This window comes from Lepisma saccharinum, chromosome 1 (assembly GCF_977018435.1).
Source record: "Lepisma saccharinum chromosome 1, izLepSacc3.1, whole genome shotgun sequence".
NCBI lineage: Eukaryota > Metazoa > Arthropoda > Insecta > Zygentoma > Lepismatidae > Lepisma > Lepisma saccharinum.
The window spans coordinates 13,485,330-13,504,802 of record NC_139229.1 but is presented as its reverse complement, the minus strand read 5'-3'; the positions used below and the strand labels follow the sequence as shown (position 1 = coordinate 13,504,802).

The window sequence follows — 19,473 nt, the reverse complement described above, 5'->3', positions numbered from 1 at the left end:
ATTCTGAACCTTTTCGTTCCTTATCTCGCTAGTAAAATACACAACGCTGGTTTCACATCAAGGTTAACGTGCAGTTTCGTTGAGTTTGGGTTTAAACTTTCTGCCAACTTAGATCGTTAGCTCTTTTTGGCAGGATAAGCTAGCAACAAGCCACATTTTCTGCACCATTTTGGTAAAGAACCTACGTTTCATTTAAGTTTATGTTAAACTTCGTATTTTTGTTTCTATATGTGCAAATAATGTAACATGCTGTGAATTTATATAAATCCGCCTTCATTTCATGAACACGAATAGTTTGCAAATGGGTTAAACATATTCAATATAATGACTGTTTCTTCTTTCCCCTTCGAATCACGTAACTTTATCAAGTGCTTTTCTTAAAACAAATCCAAGTCTTGTTCAAATTATTTTCCTTCCTTACAACAGGATATCTTCAAAGTCACCTACCTATTTTGAAAAATAATGGAATATTGTCAAAACAGGTTTAAGACGTGAGGAATATATTTATTTCAAAGTATATGCCACAAAGAAGTAGTGCTCCACATGGCGGCAACCATTGTCTCTACAGAGGTCTGAAAAAATCCAAACATTCACTTTTGCTGCGTCTTGTTCCCACTCAAGAAAAATTGTACGCGTGTCTCGGCTATCCAAATGCAACACTTACGTTCTTTAACATTTCTACATATGTAGTAGGTTGGTCACTTCATCACTGAACAGATTGATTTGGTTTATTAGACTTCGCTTTTCTGCTACTTTTGGCTAATCGCGAAGATGAGGATGAGTGAAGCGGAATTGACGTTCAAAAGAACACCCACAACCAGGCCGGAATGCGAACCTGGGACCTCTGACGCGTATGTTTGACGCAAACATGGCTACTGCGCTGTTACACGAGTTATTCGGAAGGACAAGCAAGTTTCAATGAGCTAACAATTTATTTTCCTGTCTCGATTTGAAATGCCTTTATCTCTGCTTGTCTGCTGTCTTTCCCACCCTATGCTGTGGCAAGCAAGCGTTCAAATTCCCCTCCCAAAGGGACTACTAGCTATGGTTGGCAGAGAACAAAGCACGTGCTGTATCCAGCGCTCCTCTCATTGGCTGGAAGCACGCACGTGATGGCTGCCAAGGTCTTTGAGCGGGAAATGTAGGCTACCAACATAAATCTTCTGGCGTATAGATGTGCAGTATACCTCATTCATAAAATGTATCCAAGAACTCTATAGAAATGAGTCCTTAAATAGGATGGAGTATTTGTTCCGTGTAAAATAATTGGTTTGAATACTAACGTGTAATTTATGCACCTAATTCTTCATGATGATCTATTCACATTATGGATTCCCTCGTAAATTTTAACCTGCATATTTGTCTGCACCACATACGTCTACCCACTCACGTACACATTACAAGATCGGTTATCATCAAATTTAAACCCACCTATTCAAGTTACAAGTTATTACTATTGTAAATCATAGCTATTTGGAAATAATCCAATATCGGGGTGTATTCATGCTTGAGTTATGTTTTAGTCAGTTTCATTCTTGTATTTATGTCTCTAGTCGTTTTCCGCATTTGCTCTATGCACTTTCCTTGTTTTCCAGCAGCTGAGCCCATTTCCGTGACGTCACTTCCCCTTTCGCAGAGGCAACGGTAACCTCGCATTTGGATAAGATGCAGAATGTGTTGACCAAGAATTAAGTGCCAGTGGTAAGTAGCATACTTGAAACATGTGTAAGGTGATCGGTACAGCATTGGCTTGCTTTTTCTGTGCCTGATTTTTTTTTAAACCTGGGCCAAAAGGGGCGCGAAACCCTCAACCAACCCTTAGCCACGCAACTGGCTAATAGTTATGGATCTATTGTTTCATATAGGACGACAAACCTTCGATTTTTGGAATACCAGTGTGTTGGTTTTCGAGTGGAGTTGCTATATTTCATAAGTGAAAATCCGGACGCCGCTGACGCAGGAGGGGGAGTTCGACTGGATCCAATTAAGTAGTAATCTACAGCATAATCATTATGGACAGTCTCATTATCATTTTTTTACACTTCTTAGTAAACGAAAATTCACTTTGAAGTCTATCATTGAAGTTACACTTTCTCCTCGGTGCCATAATGAACTAAGCTGCTATCTCACAGTGTCGAAATTTATTTGAAAACTGTGGACTGAACAGATAGGCAGCCGACCATTGACTGCTTACAGTAGGAGAATCTTAAATGAAACTCAGCGCTACAAACAGAAGAAAATTAAAGTACAGTTATTACTAATTGTTTTCGGTAAGTTCATTGAGCCACGTCATCGTGAAGTCAAAGATCCCTGCAACACATTCGCGATTAAAATTAACCGATATGCCATCTGGTTGGATTTTCAGGAACTACTCTATGTAGGATACGTTGTGTTGAAGTCGTTTAAAGCATGGGGAATATGCGAACTACTGTTCAGTTTTTTTGCTCTAAATCGTTTTATGGGTCAGAACAAATTAAAAGTTTTCATGTATTTCCACCCCGTGGAATCAAAAAAATGAAATTTGTAAGTAAATCATGGAAAACGTAATTGATTGACAGAAGATTGGCATTGGGAATAACACTGTAATTCGGCAAGGAAATTACGAAGAATGCACGAGTCTGCTCCCTTTATTTTTCGAGAGATAAATATATATTACCATGAAAGTAAAGTTTTAAATTGTACTTTAAAACTTTTTTTTTCGAAAAGTCATGAAGTGTCTTACATAATACATGGATGCAGGTGCAAATCGATTAAGAAAGAAGATGAAAATAGTTTGAGAATGAATTAATGTCAAATGTAACCAAAAAAAAGAAATTGGACATGCTAATGTTGCTGTTTCATTCAGTACGATGTCCTTTTTTCAGTGGTCATTAAAGCCTTCCTCTTTCGAGAAATAACTGCAACGATATGTTAAAATAGCTTTGAGAAGTTGAAATTTGTTACAACATTAGAAACTTACATTACACCATCCCTCCATCTCTACACGCGTCCATTGTTGAGTTTCAACGATATTGAATTTTATTTCCTGTTACCAGTTAGCTATTAACAAAACGGACGATAATTTAAATCCGTTCATTATTTTGACTTTTAATTATAAAAATGACTGAAACATAACTTATAATTGCGAAAGAATAGCAAAAGTACATTAAAGTGAGTGAAAAAAGCCAATGTGAACATAGTTGCCAAATTTCTTAGCTATTTGTCCGAATGGTCGGCCAGGTTCTTGAAACTTTCGCGGGTGGAGTTCAATTTCCTGGGAGGATTTCCTCCCAGCCCCCTGAATTCATCACAGTTTTCTTTGATTCTTGTGCAATTGATGACTCTACATTTTAAAGTGCATCTAAAGAATTAGACTAAAGTGTAAATCACGAACCCTGAGACCTTCTGTAAACAAACGGTCTCACCGATTCGTTGTATCACTCCGCGTCAGCTGATTCATAACCGCAATCATCTGCTGTTACACTCATAGTTCGCCGCACCTATTCATTTTATATAAGGGCCTCTGAATGTGAGAACCCGCTCTCAAAACATCAGACGAATATGCAGCCGCATACGTTGTTACTCTCCCGGTCATTCTCTCTTTCATAACCCTTAAAACTTTAGACACTGACACACCACTGCACTGGGATACCAACTTAACCACTTCATTTACTGGTTTCTCAGGATACCACTGACAGAACGTTACATAAATTTTGAGTAGAATCTGTTTCTCACCCCTTTTCAAAGGCTGTCCTTGCTGGTGTTTTGAAAACAAGCTCGGAGAACACGGAGACCTTTCCTCACGCATAGAACTCGCAATGTTATTTTTCTAAGGATAAGTCAAGCAATATTACTAAGTTGCACTACTTCCTTGCTGTTCACATGATTATTTTTAGAAAATAACCAATGTTATAAAATCTCATTATGTACACAAATCTCTAAGCTCATTGAAAGTTACAATGCATATTACTACAAGATGTTCACACTTATCTTGACTTGCCATGTCACCAAGTTATTTTACGAAGTGCACTATATTTGGCGGAACAAAAATCGTTATTAGGATGCTTGTCAAAGTTTCTAACTGCAATAAATTTACGAACTTTCTTTGGCTTGTTTTGATCATCATCATCAATATATTTATTGGACTTACAGCAATGCATATGGCTGTTTATGCCCATTATATATTTTATTTACATAAGATACAATTTACATAAAATCTACAAACAAATTTCAAATACACTCCTATCTATATCATCCTTAGAAATATACATTACCATGTTATATCATTTTGTCTAAAAAAATGCAAGTAAAATATATTCAATTCACATGCAAGAAAGAAGCCAAATTTATGGGAAATGATTACTGGTGCAAAGAGTTAACCATAAAGGTGAAGCAATAAGTAAAAAAAGAAAGAGCATTGGGTTTAAAGTGAGACGTCATTTGCGGCAGCGTATCCCATACTACAAATTGGCCATTGTTTTACCTTACGTAATGAATCCTGTAACAACGCTGTATTTTCGTGTGTATTATTTTACTTCTATGAGTTTGCAATGCTTTCTGCATGCAGGTGGTTTTGTTTACAGAAGGTCTCAGGGTTTGTGATTTGAACTTTAGACTATTAGTGGAACCTGGAGCCACTTGAATATTAAACGACTGCACTATTCACACAGAGGTTCCCAAACTTTTTTGTCTCCCGGCGTCTCTAGTGTTTCAAACTTTTTCCGCGGCACCCTAGTCAGGATGTAGACCTATCTAACACTTGCAACGCTGAGAAAGTGTGTTTCGGTTGCTTGCCTTAGTTAGAAAATATACACATATTTCAAATTCAGAAACATTTTACATGTAAAAAACACTAAATATGCAAATATTTGGAACACTCATATAATTTCAGTAAAAATAATGGAACAGTTCGCGGCGCCCCTGTAAGTCAGCCACGGCGCACGAGGGTGCCATGGTGGACACTTTGTGAACTACTGGACTAGGATATTGGCGAGGCCAGAAATATATTAGGATGACACATTCACGCTTTGCCCACACGCTAACGTAGAAGACTTGGCTGTCGCGATTCCAAAGCTGAGAATCGCGCGAATGTAGAAGAAAATCTATAATATCGCACGTTTGAGATGGGAACAAGAGTGCGGCAGCTTGAGCTTCCATGCAAACTGAGATTTATCCTTTGATGTTTACCGCATCCGCTAATACGAAGCGTAGGACAAGACCAAGACAAAGTTCCAATTCGATTCACCTTACAGCACAGAGCCCCTTGACCAATGAGGCGAGTTGATACGAAGTGGCAGATGATCACCGCGTTAAGCATCGTTTCAGAGGACTCGTTTCCGGTGTCGAAGGAACTTCCGGTCCATTTGAATGAGAGCTTCTTACCTTATAGAAAACGCGGAGATGAACCACAGAGATTCTGGAGAACAAAGGAAATGACAGTGGCATACATCTCGAAATGTCCTTCCACTAGTTCGTTACCACTTTTTAAACGTATTGAATGACCGACATCAACTTCTTATGCGCTGCAACCCACAGATAGCTGGGTGCAACACCGGCAACCGAGGAAAAGATTTCGGGATTTTAAACAAAACGGAAAAGCGTAAAAATATTGGCACCCTATTAAATTAATAATTCAATGAAACAGATCTAAAAACTATTCATTGCCTGCTTAGTTTGTGGTGGTGTAGTCGGTATTGCGTCTGACTTCCACGCGGGAGGCCCGAGTTCGGTTCCCGGGATGGGTGATCTAAGATGAGAATTTTTCCGGCGTTGTCCCAGCATAAAGCGGTTCTGGGGCTCACCCAGCCTCAAAACAATGGGTACCTGGGGGAAACCCTGAGGGGTAAATGCGGCCGGAGCGTGGTGCTGATCACATCGCCTCCAAAATGGTCGAGATTGAGAATGTGTGTGACACGGTGCTATATACACAAGAGAACTTTCTTTACCTTTCCTCCTTAGCATGCAATACAACTTTGTATTCCAGGAACAGGAAACGTTTATGCTTTAAAAAGACATTACAAGCAACTGGTTCATGATGATCTGTAGTGACGTTGTGAAAATCTAAAACAGTCAATAGCGCGAAATACGTGTTTGTGATTTTCATGAAGTATTTATGAAGGCATACAGTAGCATCAAACAATGAAAATGACATTAAAAAAACAAACATCACGTGTTTTCTCTTCCTACTCAATTATAAGATGATTCAGCGTATCTTCTGCGAAAAAAATAATTTGCCTATGAAAACTGCTCTCTGACAAGCAAAAAATTTTATAACAGTCCAAGAATAAGCACGTATATTATCATATTTGTCGATTGTCAGGTCTCAAATTCAAATTCAAATTCTTTATTTGCGTGGGCGCTGCCACCTAACCCGTGTCATCGATTACATTTAAATTTACATTTCTTATACATATGTTATTACAGTATTAATACAGTGTACAATAAACTGTACGATTTAGTTACAAAATCTATTGATAAAGTAATTGTAAAAAATGTATGAATAAAATGATACAAAAATTGTGAAAAGACAACATAAAAATAAAATAAAATGAATAAAAAATACATTTTAAAAAATGATGTTGACAAAATACATAACATAAACATACAAATTACATCATAGTATTTGAACACAATCTCTGCTCTGCCAAAAGAAAATTCTTTACTTCATTTCGGAAAGATTATATTTTCGATATGCTCGACATGGTCTTAGGTAGGGCACTCCATATTTTTGCAGCAAAATATGAAAACGACGACTGATATGCCTGTGTGTTGCAGAGTAGAAGGTTAAATTTGAAATTATTTCTTGTATGGTGGCTGTGAATACTGGTGCGAGGGATCAACATGATTTCAGGCTGCTTCACTAGATGTCACTTTTGTATACGTTGAACATTTTTTGTTATATGTTGGTAATTTCCTTTAGAATTGATTGCCACTGGTGGTGGACATGTCTTTGGTTTATGTTAATTGTGTAAAAGAATTTAACCTTGTTTGCGCTATCAATTTATTCGTATATTATATTATATGAAAAAAATACTAGCTATTTAATATTAAATATTTACATTATTTGTCATTAAATGTGGCACGAATCGGAGAGAAAAGAAGAGTTTACAGGATTCTTCTTGGGAAACCTGATGGTAAGAGACCGGTAGGAAGGCAAGGCCGAAGATGGAGGGATAGCGTTGAGATAGACCTGAAGGAAATCGGAAAGGATGGAAAGGATTGGATTGATCTTGCCCAGGATAGGGACAGATGCAAGGCTTGTGTTGCTGCAGCCATAAACCTTCGGGGTTAGAAATGCTAGAGAGTAAATAAGTATTTAAAATTAAAGTTTCTTATAACTAAAAGGCAATTTTGTGCAAGAATGTTTTATCGTGGCCAGTGCATACTAAATGAACAGTAAAATATTGTGCAAATTGTTATGGACAAAAGAAAATTTAGAAACCAGGATGGGTATGACCTGTACTAGTGCGCCTGTTGAGTAATGCAAATTCAGATGAACAATTAAAACTGTTCTTAATCCTGAAGGTAACTTTGTAGAAATACTGTTAGAATTGGGTTTTTCTGTTCAATATTAAGGAAAGGAACCCTATTTAAAATAAAAAGGGAGGAAAACGACACATGACAACCCTCAAATTACAACCCTTGTAGGAAAAAGTTTAAAAGGATCGGTCCGCCCTTGTGATATCGCATTGCACATTAGCAATTATAATTCTCTGGAAATCTGGATTTTTCTCAGAGAGGATTCACGCATAATCATCGGAGAATGGGGCACATTTTCTCCAGCAGCTTTCTGGACAACTATCGGGCAGATGTTGAAAGGGACTGCAGAACTAGCATATTTGGAAAATTAGGTCTTGAACCAGTCAAGTTGTCGGTACCACTCGGGGGGATGGGTTCTAATATGATTATTTAGTAAGGTTAGGATGCCTAGAGATGAAAAAATGTGATAGCATGTCATAATTCTTTGCCTTCTGTGCTCCACATTGACACGTCCTTTCCTCTTGTACAAATGTGTATTGCTCTTTCCTAATTACCTTTCTCGTTGTACTGTAATGGTATAGTGGGGTTAAGTCACGATCGCGCGAGATGTTTTTGAGGAAGCTGCTGTGCGGCGATCGCAACTTCAAGGTTAAAGTGAAAACCCACACTATAGATCACAAATACTATTTTTGTGTCGCCCTTCTCGCACGAGAATGCAGGAGTCTACAAGCAAAGTCGACGAGAAGCGCGAGACAAAGCCCTGCAATAAATGTACACCCTATATATATATGTATATAATGCGCACACAAATTAAAGGGTCCGTCAACGAATAGCACTCCGTGCCTTCTCCGTTGAGTTCATTCACACTCTCAATTACTATATCATCCAATCTTATTGTTTTGTCTTGCACTCACGTACCAGTCTATGGTTACCACATGACGCGTATCCTATGCGCGTTTTGTTTACCGACGCACAATAGATTTCAAGCAAGGTAAATTACAATTTAGTATGTTCAATCATCAACAGCGTATTGCATTGCACAAATATCATGTATTTCATAACAACAATTAACACGTAAAAATAGCCCAATATCAACAAGGTCGACATAAGTCAAATACTGATTTCACAAGAGACGTGCGTCCACGTCAGAATTCCAAAAAACACGTCCTGCGTGTGTAAATTTAACTGACTTCAACCATTTACTCCATTAACAATACGCATTCAATTCTTATACTAGTCTTTTCTTCGACCCATTCAAACATAAAGATTTAACAATTTACGATACACTACAGCTCATGCGTTTACTACAAACAAGTTTTCTTTAGCATCACGCTGATTTACTTTTACTTTAACAACTTTGCATTTAAATAATATTACCCCCAATTCTCCTGATTCTTAATGCTACCGTGGAAAAGGTGGAACAAACGTCCCGAATCAATTAATAAAGGGGGAAATGAAGGTTCGTAATTTTGCTTTTGCGACGAGGACTTCAACTCGACGCCCTTTTTGACTACCAGGTCAAATCATCAAAGGCCAGCCTAAGGAACGCATCACTAGATTGGCAATAACTGCTATACTCGTTCGCTGCACAAAAGGTTCACTTGTTAGGACTCACTTACGAAAACCAGAATCTTAGCGACAAAAAAATAGTTTTTTTTTTTTTTTGGAGCCAAATATCACGTAAGAATTAATTTGTTCTGTTCCCACTAATTTTGACGTATATTATCTTTCGTTAGTTCACTTAAGGTTTTCAAGGCGTCCAAAAGGTGGCACGCAACAAGGGGAAAAAGGGGGGGAACAAACCAGAGTGCAACAAAAGTTTTACGCGCAATGCTTACGCATGATTAAAGGGAATACGACGTGGAACTTCAGCACAAAGATGTTAAGTTCATTATCACAGCAGAGAGAATTTACGTACCTACGCCAAACAAACTTCGGCCTCAAAGTCCTTGTAATGCGGCTGCCTTATTTATGTCCTTGTCCTCTTTGATGCTGGCCCATTCCACAAAAATGGCAAAACGAGGAAACTTCCGTCCGTCAGGGCAGCTTGCTGGGCACGTCTCTCGCTGGCTATGTAGTGCGTTCCAGTCGGTTCAAAAGTCGTTGAAGCACTGCGGAGGTGTTTTACGACCTGCGCGCTTGTACCAAGTCTGCCGCAAGAGGCAGCACTGGTCATTGAGCCATCGAGGGCAAACGACCTCTGATGGCGGAAAATTAAACTAATATTTTAACGTGAAATTTTCCAATTATGTAGCGTTTGTGATATATGAATATAAAAACGCTACAGTACAAATGTTTATTGTTGTTAATATTAATCTCTGTTATTAATTTTGTAATTCTTGTGGTATTGAATATTTAAACCTATCACTGATAATGTCAGGATAGTGACTGACCTTTATGTGCATATCTTGTATGAGCTGTTGCCATGAGAATTACGTTTGTGTTTTGTCTTTACTTTTAGTTCGGGCTTTGAGTTTTAAGTGTTTATATGGAGAGTAAAGAGTCTTCTTTGAGTCACAGGCGGATTCAATTAACAATAAAATTCCTCCTTAAATCATGGGAAAATCATCCTCATCCATTTAATAAATGGTTTGAAATACAAAAACAATGGGCTGAAGCCGATGTAATAAATCCTCATACCACCTCATATTTCCTTGTATACTGTCATTACTTATTTCCAGAACTTCGATCTAATACTTTCACTCTCTTACATCCTTTGATTTATCAACTAGATATTCCATTATATACTCAATGTTCAATCCACTTCAGCACTTCAGAGATCTAGGTTTACATACATTGTACAGAGAAAAATGGCCAATGCATGTAATGATTTACACCGATGGTTCTAAGAATAACAATAGTGTAGGATGTGCCTATTACATCCCAGAGAAAAACATTTATCAACAATTTAGATTACCTATAGATTCATCTATTTTTACTGCGGAAAGTTACGCCCTATACAAAGCCTTACAATATGGAATAGCGGAAGACTATAAAAAAATTCTTCTCCTTACAGATTCTCCGAGTGTTCTTCAAGCATTATCTACATCCTATCCCAAATTATGTCACCAATCATATCTTATTATTTTAATTATTCAACAAATTCAATTTGCTTGCAAAAGAAACATTGACATACAATTCAGTTATGTCAAAGCACATAATATTAATGTAGGAAATGATAGAGTGGACATATATGCTAAACAGGCCAGAGATTTACAACTCATAAGTTTCAATAGGTTAATGTATACTGATTTATTACCACGAGTAAAAATCAAACTTATGGAACAATGGAATGAATGGTGCAAGGATCAATTTAAGTTTGTGGGTAACACATATAGATGGATTGCAGAATTTAAATCTAAAGTCCCTTGGTTCAATTCATACACACTCCCACGGCAAGTCATAGTTTGTATTAATAGATTAAGAACAGGACACGTACGTACACCAGCACATTTAGCAAAAATAAAAATTAAAACTCAAGAAAATTGTAAATGTGGCAATAATAATCCTGATGCTCAACATTTAATTCTAGAATGTCCAATCTATTCAGATCAACAAATCATACTCTACAAAGGTTTTCAACGTTTAAAAATTCAATTTCCAATATCACTATCATCCATTTTAACAGATTTATCCCCTTCATTAATATGGATGCTGTATGCATATTCTCGAAAATGTAGACTTGAAATATAAAGTGATTTTTAAGAAACAGCAAAATGGACAAAAAAGTGAATTATTTATAATTGTTATATATTTGTGATTCCGATTAATTTGTGAGACTAACTACCAACTTTAGAAGAAAACATTAAAAGAAATAAAAAAACAAAACAATAACGATGTCCAAAGTCGACAAGATAATGCTGACAGGGACAAAAAAAAAGAAGAAGAAGAATTGAGTTTTAAAGAGTGGTCGAGTTGAATTGTAAGATGCTGTTATTTCTTTGAGTGAAATGGATTTAATGCACATAGCAAAGAAGTAAAATATACTTCTTTTAACTTCGTGAAAACATGTTCGATTATCCACATCTAATAATCGAAATGACTCTATTTGACCAACGAATGAACATATATATTATCACCCATACCCTGAAAGGTATCACGTGAATGCCAAGAGTCTTCATGCGATCATTTTTATTATGTTTTAGTTAAATCATCATGTTCTTTTGACTGAAAGAACGTGTCAACATTATGTAAATGGATAGTTTTTGATACACTTTAATATTATGACTTTTACTGTTAGTAATAAAAACTACAGTAATTGAATCGTTTATTTCAGAAACCCCCTATCAACCACTTCCGGCGAAAACGATATTTACACCAAGTTTCATGTATCCCTTGCCAAGAGTTATCGTGTGATGTGGAAACCGCTCATGTAACCGCATTCCTAACGCAGGTAACTGGCCTTGAAATGTCTGTTTACTGCATAAATCTCTCAAGTGTCGCAACATAGAGTCATCTGCAGGAAATACGCATCTTCAGTTGATACCTGCTGATTCAATCACCCGTTCCGTACAGTTGGCAATACTGCGCTGCGTTGTATCCAAGAACAACTTACGTAGAACTCCAGCAAAATTCTGCTGTGGTCAACAAAAGATGCTGAATGCTTCAACTCGGACTATAAGAAAGATTAGAGCCATCAATACACTACCTATTTTGTTCTTTGCAAATGTGAATTCTTATCTTTTATCGTGGAAGATTTTTTTCTTTTGTTCACCTGAAGTCTAGCTCAAATGATTCTGAAGAAAACAATATATTTCTGTTTACAAAGGCTTTTTTTATTTTCTCCACGCTCGATGTCATCCATTTCATGAATAAAAAAGAACAAAAGTCATATTTGTGATTCGTATCGACTTTTCCCCTCCAGAAAAAAATAATAACAAATAAGCATTATAAAATTACGCAGATAATTTCGCAAGAACAAATGTACAAAAGTGGTTTCTTGCAGAAATCGCCTATGTGAAAATTAGAAAAATAATTATTGCCCCACTACCAAATATCGGAAACTCTCAAAAACCACGTAAAAGTGTTTTGGCAATGGGACTTCAGTTTCCCCAATTTATTTTACTGCGCTCAAATATTATGTGGGACAATAGCACATGTTTTTGTTATTTTCCCACTAACGTTATTTCTTGGAGATAAGGTGTTTCTCAAATAAACGATTCAATTCTGATATAAATTGATGATAATGATAATAAATTATGATAATAATAATTACAGCAATTAACATTCCAATATTTTAATAATTGGGCATAGTGGTTGTGTGAACTGTACGTCCGGATCCGATCAGTCTATCTGTGCATAAAGTGGACCTAAAACAGAAAACAATAAAAACGAGCATGGCATCTCCTTTTACGATAGTATGATGGCAGCGGGAATTCACGGACTAAAGCCCGCTTAAGACGAAAGCATTTTCCTTAGCATTTTTCTTAACATTTGTGCCATGACCAAAATGCTGGCTTTTCAGATGCCATGACATATTTCATGGCATTTCTCAAGCATAGGCTCGGTCCGTAGCATTTTTCGTAGCGTAACCAATCAGAAGCGACATCTAGGTCACGAGTGCAGTTGTAATGGAGGCCGCGTGAGATCTAAACAACGTATCACTTCACACTTTTAAACGACGATAATTATTCAACCGTGAGGAATATCGCTGCGTATTAAATGGTTTTAGGTAGAGAAGAATGGCGCTGATTACATACATACTTTACAACGTTTACTGTACACGTATGGAAGAATATTTTAGCTTTTTCAATTGTAAACACCGTGCACTCGCCATATATGGTGTATCTCGATGTGACTATCGTGCTGTATGTATCATACCATGTAATCTCAACAGCTAACCGAAATGTTCCATGAAATGCTTTCGTGTAAAATGTTATCTGCTATAAGATTTTTGGAAGCATTTACATAGGATTTATACTAGCAAAAATGCTAAAGGAAATGCTTTCGTCTAAAGCCGGCTTTAGAACGTAATTTCTCCAGTCGACCTTTGACCAAAATGTTCAGTACCAACTGCCCCCCCCCCCCCCGATAGCGGCACGTTAGTCCTGGCTGCATGGGGCGTTCGCCATGAAAACTGTTCTTTCACGAGAAAAAAAACAATCAAGTGGTGAAGGCACATTCAGGAAAACAGAAATCTGTGTTGACTGTTCTTATATTCCACTGAACCCTACAGCGCACCCGCTCACTTCTCCTCGTATTTTATACCATTTGTTAGACAATGAAAAATGCTTTCCCTTTTCCCCTGCTTTCTCCGGTTTACTTTCTGTAACGATGACCAAATATTTGAACAATGTACAGAGGAACGAGCTCCCAAAGATGTAAGCCTATAGATCCTCACTGAAATCAAACAAATAGCGTCCGTCCATTCCTTCAGTAATTGAGTAAAGCTTAATTTGGAACATCAACATGGGAAATAATAAATTGCTTTGAGCTACGTATCGGCTGTTTTCGCATTTTCCGTGATCCACTTTCTAGCAAGAAAAAAATGATTTTTGTTCGAAAAATTGAAATCAAAATTCAGAACCGAGTTTAGAATTTCAAGTTTTCATACTCTTCCACTTACTCAATGCAACAATTAATGGTTTCATGAGTTTTTAAATTCCAAAAGTGAGATATTCAACTGCGAGGAAGCACTTCGTAACTAAAATGTTTTGGAATATTTTCGTTGAACGAGTCGTGTAAAAGTCAACAACATAGAATAACCGAGCGATTCAGTGTATAAATAATATGAAATGGAGAAAGATAAACGAAAACAGTTGTATTTTATCTTCACCCATCTAGTGGATCTGATAGAAGACTTTCTTAATTTTATATGGAAATTTATTTACAGTATTCCATTTTATATTTATGGCCTGACTCCTACCATTTACCGAAGTCTTTGGCGACACCCGTAGGTGTACAGGAAATTTGGAGTGTGTGGAAGAATACCTTCAATGGAAATTCAACGAGAGTCTTAAGGGCAAATTTTGGAGTGTGGATGAATCACTTCAATGGAAATTCAACGAAAGTCTGAGGGAAAATTAGGAGTGTGGATGAATCAGTTCAATGGAAATTCAACGAAAGTCTGAGGGAAAATTTTGGAGTGTGTGGATGGATCACTTCAATGGAGTTTAAACAAGAATCTGAGGAGAAAATTTGGAGTGTATAGATGAATCACTTCAATGGAAACTAAGCGAGAGTGTGAGGGGAAAATTTGGAGTCTGCATGAATCACTCGAAGGAAAATTCAACGAGAGTTTTGAGGCTACACAAACGACTACAATTAATCTATTTTGATGGAGCGATAGTAATGGGTAGGTAGGAAAGCAATTATCGAATTCGCGGAGAAACTTTGCTGTTTAATTTAATCGGTATCCATGGACTCAGCATTAACTAATAATCAATTCTGCGCAGCTGTATAATTACTGGTCTGTTGTACAACACTTTCAACAAAGCATTGACAGTGAAGGGAAACTTGATAATTGCCATGTGTTCGCATCTTCAAATGCGCACTGTTACAAGTTATCAATCACACATAATTAAGCATTTTGCTTTACGTAATAATACTGGCTAACTCGATTTGTTCTCTAAAAAGGCCGCGATTGTTAAAAGATTTTAGTTTTTACTCTGATAGTGCAATAAACTAAAGCATCGGTGGTTATAGTGGCGACATTAATAGTGAAATAATTACTGAGTTTAGAGAAGAACAATCGTTTCAGAATAAATTTGATTTCTCTGGAAATATCAACCATGCAGTTCTTTGCCATCGGTGGTGATTGTATAACTTGACAAACTTTGTTCTCGGTATGCTGATCACATATCTACTATGTCAGGATCGTTGTTGTTTTGAGAGATCCCTGATGTGATGCAAATATGGCCACGTTAAGCTTTAATTAATTATCCTGACATCGTCTTATGCAATTTGTAAACGAAAGGTGTGCGAGGCGATTTGTTGGTATTTTGGTTATAACACCCACACGTACACACACAAAAAAGTTACGTTCGTGAATATGAATATAAAAATAAGCACGTGAACGTAAGTCTGACTTTGGGCCATATTAAAAACATATGAGGTTAATATGGCCACCATTTGTGTACCTGTTTGGAAATGGTAATAAGCCAATAAAAATAAAACGTAAAACTAGTTTTATAACTTTTAAATGTTATTTTATACAATTAGATGGTTTTAAATTTGATACAGTTAAACATGTAAAGACTAATAAGCATGTTCAAATAAGTTTGGAACATTTGAGCACCTTTTTTAGTTGTTTACGTTTTATATTATAATTTTTGTTACTTTTTATGCATTGAAATGTTAGATTAAAACATTTAACCTTACTACAAATGGATAGAAGAACATAAGAATAATAATGAAACAATAAATGACCTCATTTTTTATGTTGACTTGATTGGGTGCATTCTGGACAAGTGCAAATATCCTTGTCATTTTTTGTGAGCCCTACACACTCCTCGTGCATAAAATTCGCAGACACCCCACAGTGTCTCATATCTGTCACCTCATCTTCACAACAAATAACACAGTACCAGTTCTCATTGCTTTTTTGCGAAGTCTTCTTCCGCACAATCTTCCCTTTTCCCTCGTTCTGTTCTTGTCTGTTATTGTCAGCAAGGGCGCCGACTTTCCAAAATTTCTGTGGGTGCATATCAATTTCGGTTAGATCTGCAATTATCAAGTATTTTATACTTTAAACAACTTACATGCACAATGATTGCAAGATGCAATGATATTATCAACACGTTACTAAAAGAAAATACCACATTCATACAAATTAAAATGAAAAAACTTCATAAATGCAAATAATTTGAATTGTATTGCAGAAAGAACTATGCAAGGATTTTGTTGTGAACAGAAACTACAAAATGACTAATTTTATGTACAAAATAATAATAATAATAATAATAATGACATGTTAACTTTCAATATAAAACACATTCCTTCTTACGTCATTTGCACTTATGAATTTGTTTGCAATTTTGGTAATGTCAATATTTTTAGTCATTTCTTTATGAACTTGCAAAATTGCCAAATCATTCAATCTTTTTTGGGTCATTGTTGACCGCAAAAACGTTTTCAATCGTCTAAGTGCTGAAAATGACCGATTAGAAGTACAAGAAGTAACAGGTATAGTTAAAATCACCCGTACAAACTTCACAAATTCTGTGAGCATTTCACGCATACGACCACTGTTTTCTCTACTTAAAATATTTGTAATGTCTGACAAGTTGGCCACTTTTTCTTTGTTCGTTCTGCACACATCTAGAAACATGTCCCTGTGCAATGTTAGCTTGTCTTTATCAGAGTCTGTCCCATAGAACTGCAGAATTCAATCAGCACCAATTTGACCGATAGCAATAGCTTCAAGTTGTGAAATAAGTTCCAAAACCTTTGTTTGAAATCTACGATTTAGAAAATCCACAACCACATCAATTATTTAAAAAAATATTTGTCTGTACATTTCCTCCGGCGTTTGATACGTATAAGGATCACTACCTTCGTCGTAGCGTTCTAGCATCTTGCTTTTTCTAGGCAAAACTGGTTTATCAATGTACAATTCCTTCCCTTTCCTCATGGTTTCATTCCACAACTGAAAAAATATATCCCTTTGTGAAGCTAAACTTGCAGACAAAGTTTCCACCAAAGTTTTGATTTCTCGGTATGACAATGATTTCTTCTTAAAAGAAGAATGAAGTTGTTCAATCCTGCCGAAAAATGAAATTAACATTTTCAGGAAAATAAGAAATCTGAATTGATGTAGGTTTGAAAAATATCCACTAGCCTTCCCACCGCCTTCACTTTTTTCTTCTGACAGATCTTCCAAAAATTTTAAGAGAACGTCATAATTACTTTCCAACGATTGTAGTGATTTTACCCTCACACACCAACTTGTGGGACCGAATGGTCGCAACGTCAGTCTGGGAATGTTTTTTACAACACCATCTTCGTTGTCTTCTTGTAGCGATTGAAACACTGCTAGCCTCTTTGGCGAATGTCTTACAAATTATATTAATTCACGAAGAATCACCATTCGGTTTATTCTTTATTAGTGCTCAATATCGGCAAGTAGTTATTTTAAAACAATTGTTGATGAATGGAGTGGGCGTATTGTAGTGTGTCACTTGTAAGGAAACATCAAAGCAAGCCGAGAAGACGGGATTCTATTCACAATACAATATACTTCCATTGTTATTGTGGGGACTGCCTTTGACTTGGCCAGAGACAGGCAAGGAAGGGGGGAATGTGTTGCTTGGTTGTCTTTGCACAAACACATTTGAAACAATAATGTTTTAGAGGTTAGAAATTTTAACTTCCATCTCAATGTTTAATTGCTTATTATTTTTTGATAATGGCAAGTGAGAAATATTTATCTTATTTTGTTTTTACCAAACTAAAAATCTTTATGTGGGTGCTCGAGCCCCGGAGCACCCACGTAGTCGGCGCGCATGGTTGTCAGCTGATTTAGTGTTCTTTATGTTGTCTTTTTTGTCTTGAAATAAGCTTTTCTTCAAGACCACGTCTCGACTATTTAATGCAAGTCTCATCACTCGGGTCATCTTCCTTTGCTTCTTCGGTGTTAGCAAAATTTCTTGAAAAGAAGTTTGAGGGGTCGATGTTGTGATTATTTTTGGATCATCCGTATCTTCCAATTCCTTGGAGTCATCTGAAGAACATGCTGTCGCATCATCCAACACGGCCAAGTCATCTGAATATGAAGAAGTAGACGGATTACGAGGGCGCTGACGGTGACGAAGACGAACGTCACTTTGTTTCCCAGAAGGTCAAACCACTGCAAGGTTATCGTGGTGTTCATCCTGCCTAGCTGTGATAGGTGCTGAGATGCTTGGTGCAGTGTGTTCATCGGTATCTGTGTTTGGGGCTGGCTGTTCAGTAGCTGTCCTTGGAGCGAAGGCCTCTTCGGGGATTGCATAGGGATTGAAGGGGAAGATGCCTGTGGCTCTAAACCCGCTTTTCATATTTGCGAGTGTCGTGGAGAAGAAATTTCTGTAAAGTTCAGTCTTGAAATATCTTGCTATTTATGGGTGTCAAAGAACAGGAGTGCATACTGGTCTTAAAAAAGCCCAAAACTTCGGAAACAACTTTTATCTAAGGGTTGAAGCTCATGTGTAAACAGTACAACACAATATCAGATTCTTCGGCAACTTGGCAGATCTTATAATCAAAATGAGACTTAGCCCCGTCGAAAATAAGAAGACAAGTTCTGGCCGGCTTAAACCTACAGAAATGCTTCAGAAACTCCACAAATGTTTCAGTAGTCATGCAACCCTTTCGTGTGATTTTTGTGACTGAACCAGTTGGTAAATCCTTGTCCAACGCTGGATGTTTTCCTTGCTCAGAAAACAGGATCATTGGAGGGGATGACAGATCCTGTGGCATTTCCGCAAGCTACAATTGTAACGCTTTCCCCATGTTCCTTTGCAACAATGTGGACACGTTTGTTTCCTTTTCTTGCAAACACATGTGGATCTTTGTGCAATTGCAGCCTACAGCCCTTTTCATCCATATTAAAAATCTTTTCTGGAAACTCCATTAAGTTGTTCTCGGTAAGGATCTTTTTTACTTTTTCAAAATGGTCCCCAACCACAAACTTGTTTAACTTTTAAGCTCGCGCAGGGTTTACCCTTTGAGCTTTCCTCTTACTTGCTTCAGGAATCCTTGCCAGAAAGCCCTTTAACCAATATCGACCTACAGATCCTTTGGCGATACGGTTAGGAATCCCATTATCTTGGCAATATCTAAAAACGTTCAATTGCAGTACCTTTGCTGTAAGTGGATATCCAACGTCTGCCAAACGACATTTTCTTTCGTAGAATTCTCTACCTTGTTCTGTTTGTAAGGGTTGCCTTACAACCCAATTTTTGTTTCTCAGCCGTATTATTAGCAAAATATCGGCGTGGGGTTCGCCTTGGTAGTACATACCTTTTGCTGGCAGCATTACCAGATAGACGTTCCCTCTCTTACATCGTTGATTGCACTGGAGAGCCCTTCCTGAGTCCA

General features: G+C 37.1%; 1 protein-coding gene across 1 annotated transcript in view; it reads left to right on the top strand.

The window, feature by feature from the left end:
• Positions 1-19,473, top strand: part of LOC145984970 (sex peptide receptor-like) — a 215,909-nt gene that overhangs the window by 157,915 nt on the left and 38,521 nt on the right. The window contains exon 2 of the mRNA XM_083118547.1: positions 1,599-1,701. The gene's annotated coding sequence lies outside the window, so the exon portion shown is untranslated. The remainder of the gene's footprint in view (positions 1-1,598; positions 1,702-19,473) is intronic.